The sequence below is a fragment of the Cydia splendana genome, unplaced genomic scaffold (assembly GCF_910591565.1).
Source record: "Cydia splendana unplaced genomic scaffold, ilCydSple1.2 scaffold_95_ctg1, whole genome shotgun sequence".
In the NCBI taxonomy this organism is placed as follows: domain Eukaryota; kingdom Metazoa; phylum Arthropoda; class Insecta; order Lepidoptera; family Tortricidae; genus Cydia; species Cydia splendana.
Window position 1 is genome coordinate 2170 of NW_026946912.1, and position 5430 is coordinate 7599.

The 5430-nt window shown below is 35.1% G+C and overlaps 1 non-coding gene across 1 annotated transcript; it reads left to right on the plus strand.

The window, feature by feature from the left end:
- The first annotated feature begins 499 nt into the window (after positions 1 to 499).
- On the plus strand, positions 500 to 572 carry Trnas-gga (transfer RNA serine (anticodon GGA)). Its single transcript has one exon. It is a non-coding gene; the product is annotated as a tRNA-Ser (tRNA).
- The last annotated feature ends 4858 nt before the right edge of the window (positions 573 to 5430 follow it).

A 5430-nucleotide genomic window follows, 5' to 3' on the forward strand; every position in this document is an offset into this window, starting at 1 on the left:
GTGGATCAAATTTAACTTGCAAGATTTGATTACAGACCGACAGACAACGGTCAGGTGAAACTAAATAAAACGACACACATGTAAATTCGTGACCCAAAGACGGACATCTTACGTAAACAAATGAATTTTAAACACGGAGGCCACTTTTGGGGTCTGCTGCCCGACGGGGTTTACTGTCTGTAATCAAATCTTGCAAGTTAAATTTGATCCACTTCCCGGTTTCCGATTGAGCTGAAATACATACGTAAGTCGAGTGACAATGCAATATTATGGTGTCATCGAGCTGATCTGATGATGGAGACCGGATGTGGCCATAGGAACTATGTGATAAAACAACGAAACCTAATTGTGTTTGGGGTTTTTAGAATTGTCTCGATGAGCATTAGTTGCCTATGGAAAGAAAAGTACAGTCAGCGATAAAAGCTTGTAACAAAAATGAAAATTTTGCCAAAAACTTATTATAAACTTCATTTTAGACTTACGAGTATAAGCTTGGTAGGCTTCCGTAGCTCAATTGGTTAAGAGCAACACACGGATTGTGGAGGATGCGGGTTCAAATCCTGCCGGAAGCGTATCTTTTTCCATTTTTTCCTTTAATAATATCTCTCTTCTTACTCGCGTTATCCCGGTATTTTGCCACGGCTCATGGGAGCCTGGGGTCCGCTTGACAACTAATCCCATGATTTGACGTAGGCACTAGCTTTTACGAAAGCGACTGCCATCTGACCTTCCAACCCAGAGGGGAAACTAGGCCTTATTGAGATTAGTCCGGTTTCCTCACGATGTTTTCCTTCACCGAAAAGCGACTGGCAAATATCAAATGACATTTCGTACATAAGTTCCGAAAAACTCATTGGTACGAGCCCGGGTTCGAACCCGCGACCTCCGGATTGAAAGTCGCACGCTCTTACCGCTAGGCCACCAGCGCTTGCCTTTAATAATATAAATTTGGAATACCGCTCGCAGACGTATCTGCTTGTTAAATATTGTTTTAGACTTATGTTCAAGATTTTTTCTATCGAGCGACCGTCATAAACTCAACTCAGGATCGCTGAAGTTTCTAGAGAACGGCAAATTATTGCTAATTAAATTTTAGACAACCATATTGTGATCTAAAAAGCGGCCAAGTGTGAGTCGGACTTGCCCATGAAGGGTTCCGTAGCAGCAAGTAACATAATAAAATTGCGGTTTACGATTCATAACGTACAAAAAAAAACTACTTACTAAATCTCGTTCAAACAAGTTTTTGGTGGAAGTTTGTACTGTACATCATATATTTTTTTAGTTTTACCATTCTCTTATTTTAGAAGTTACAGGGGAGGGGGGGCACACATTTTACCACTTTAGAAGTGTCTCTCGCTCAAACTATTCAGTTTAGAAAAACAATATATTAGAAACCTCAATATCATTTTTGAAGACCTATCCCTATAGATACCCAACACGTATAGGTTTGATGGAAAAAAAAATTTTGAGTTTCAGTTCTAAGTATGGGGAACCCCCAAAAAATTTTGTTTTTTCTATTTTTGTGTGAAAATCCTAATGCGGTTCACAGAATACATCTATTTACCAAGTTTCAACAGTATAGTTCTTATAGTTTCGGAAAAAAAGTGGCTGTGACATACACGGACAGACAGACAGACAGACATGACGAATCCATAAGGGTTCCGTTTTTTGCCATTTGGCTGCGGAACCCTAAAAAGCGCTACGGCTTCTCAAATATTATCTTCAAATTAATAATAAGAGCACAAGTACCCCTTTACAGGTTACTCCGGTGGGGTCAGTGACCATGTTACAAGTATCAATGTTATCATGTACGAGAACCAATGACAATGTTTTAATAATTTATAAATACTTAATTTTAATTTAGCGATTATTATTACCGACTACCATTCCTTACTTTTTGAACTGGTAACATATTAACAAAGATTCCTTGAAATGGTTTATAATAAGCTAAACACTATATTTTGTGAATTAGATATCCTTACGTTATTACCATCTATCGAGCAAATTAGGCACTACTTAGTTAGGTCACCTGTGTTAAAGTGACATCTTTGTGTGTTACTATTAAATTTAACTTCGCCATCTTGTTTGACATGGATAGCGTAAAGGTAACTCACAAAGCGTTAAGCAAAACTTTCTCAATTTTTAAATGAATTTTTAAATAAGTAATATTATTGAATAACTGGTCATTATTTTCCATTTTGCTAAAACAAACGATCCATATTACCTAAATATTAAGGTGTACAGTGCGGGAAGTCAACTTATTAAGAGAAAATCTGTAAATACAATTGTATGAAATTCGGACAAGGAGAACCACCTTAAGGCGATGGTAGCGGTGGGTAAAATTTCAAATTTTGTCAATTTACCCCATTTCACACACAAGCGCACTTCACGCACACTACCTCACTTTACTGGGACAGGTCAATGCCATCATGTTTTTTTAAGATTGGACTTTTAGTTTAGTATTGACCACTAGCCTCCTTTGAGGGTAAGAGCGTTCCATTTAAAGATGAAAGAGAAACAATGCATTTAATCTTGCTTTCCTTGTCTGTTCATGTCACAGGTGACGTACCTATTTAATTCATTTGATTGTTGACTGTTTTACTACCTAATATTGCGTTGTCGAGATACGCGTTTTGTACAATTAAAGCGAATAAAACAAGATGACATCATTAAGTCAGATGTAAAATGTTATTTACTATACGGTTTTTCATAAGGTGCAAAATCCATTCAATGGGAAATTAAATAAATAAAGTTTCGGCAGGGTGGCAATTCCATTTTGGCGGATAAAGCGAAACAGAATAAATAGTTATATCGAACCTGATGCTTACAAATTTTCACGAGAATCAGTTGAGAAATGTGATCTGCAAAGGAGAACATACAAAAGCATTTTTGCCCAAGCTGAAACGGAGACCTTTGCTAAAGCTCGGCAAATTATGGTTTAGGTACACCTATAAAAAATGGTTGTCCCTGCTGTAATTTTAATATCTTTATATTTCAACCGGTATAGTTTTACCTTTAAAAATAATCGGTATCGCTAAACAATAGCGGTACCTTACTACTTATACGTTCACGAAATCGGTATCTGCATAACTTGATTGTTAGTAAACTAACCTGGAAAATAATCTCAAAATCACCGAAACATTTATGTACAGTCACCTGCAATAATATGTTACGTCATTAGCGCCAACTTTTCCTCCAGGGATACTTTGCCCAAAACGACAATTTTAAACAAATTCGTTAATGTAGAAAAAATTATAATAGTTATGGCCACCCTGCTATTTTTAGTAGAAAATATTTCTGACAAAACTATATACCAAACTTGTGCATAACTTGACTTGGGAATTTTGAGCGAGTTGTCTAATATAGGGTATATTTTGGCGGGCAAAAAATTGATAAATAATGAATGCAAGTAGAAAAAATTGAGAACCCTTTGACAAATATTTCCGGGTTTGAGTTATAACACATGAAGCATAGATTACGTCTATTGAGATTTAAACTAAAAAGGACTAAATACACAAAAGTTTTAGCGGTGGGCAAAGTAATCCGGTAATTTGGCATCCATACCAACATTGCCCACCACCAAAAACGGATTAGGGTTGTCACTTTCATCTAATTTGTTACCCAACTTCGCAAGTAAAAGAAGGTTATGTTTGTACACTAAAATAAGTTTATAAATGTATACTGTATTTAATTTGTGTTATTATCCTTTATTTAGATGTTTTATCCCGTTAACGAATGAAAAACACAGCAAAAATCATATTTTTGGCCATTAAACTATTGTAACAGATTTTCTCAAAAGTGACAACCCTAGCCTTTGTAAAATGCTTAGGCGAGCCTTATTTGGAAATGGGCAAAAAGGGGTAGGCAACATTGCCCAGCAAATTTATTTAAAAGTTTTTACACTTATCGCTAAGTTATTAACAGGGAATGGTAGGATTGCCCAAAACCTTTAAGTGATCCTTAGACATCATAATCATACGAGCTGTATTTGAATACCAAATTGATGTGGGCAATGTTGGCGAAAACCCCGAATATCTTTGCCCGCCCTTTAAAATGCAAAAAATGGTAAAAAAAATTTTTCTTCAAATAAACTGATGCGTTTGATCACAATGGACGTGCTGAGCAAAAAAAATCATATGATATGTTTTTTTTTGAGAAATTCGTGCTTTTTGGAAAAAGCGGGCAAAGTTGGTGATAATGACGGTACCTACTCTTCGAAGGCCGCCAAAATATGTGACATGGTTTTATGGTTCTACAAATAAGATCGTGTCAGATATTTTTGCGACCTTCGTTGTGTAACATAAATTGCAGGTGACTGTACATTTGGAATAATTATTTTATTTAGTTTCAACGAAAGTTTCAAGTTTAGTACGAAAATACTTCAGATATGCAATATGCACAAAATGTAGACCTAATCGAAATAAAACATTGCTTTTTATAGTGAATTTATAAAACATTCGATACATAGGTATACATAACAATAACCGGGCCACGGCGCTATTTGCCTGCAAGCTTCATCTCGGTCTCCAAAGCCGCAAAAACTCGCTAGTACACGCATTATACATATAGACGGAACGAACGGCATATACCTACATAATCATTTATTCGTCGTAATCCATGTTCCAGATTCAGATTCAGATTCAGATTTATTTATTTCTCAATAGCAATACAAAATTTTCATTAATACAAACAAAAATATGCACACATAGTGAGATCGTCAAGGTAGGTACGCTAGGTACGCATTTTAAACTAATATTTACATTATTTTACAAACAGAAAAATAAAAAATAAAACATTAAAAATATAATTCAATTTCAATTACATATACAATTTGAATAATAATTAATTAATTAAGTAGTCTATTGATACTAATGGGTACATTAATAGTTATTATTTAAGTATTCTTTAACGCTATAAAGTGTCTTGTCAAGTAGGAGCTGTTTAACTTTGCGACGAACAGTGTTAATATTTGTCTCAGTTTTTATTACTTTTGGCAGCTTGTTGTAAAGTTTCTGCCCTATTATTTTAGGACACTTTTTTGTCATTTGTAATCTGCATTTACTTTGTCTTAAGTTGTCAGGATATCTAGTCGGTCGTTTACTTACGTCACCGATACGTTCAAATTCACTTGGATTATTTCTTACATACATTATAACTTCTAGGATATATGTCGATACAGATGTTAATATTTCTAAATTTTTAAAATGTTCTCTGCAGGTATCATTATATTTTGCATTGGCCAGGATTCGAATAGCTCGTTTTTGCATTTTTAAGACTCGTTCAAAGTCAGTTGAGTTTCCCCACAGTATAATCCCATAAGACAAGATTGAATGTATGTATGAAAAGTAGGCTTCTTTCAGATGATAATTTGAGATGAGGGGTTTCAATTGTTTAAGGGTATATATGCCTTTCGCTAGCTTTCCACAT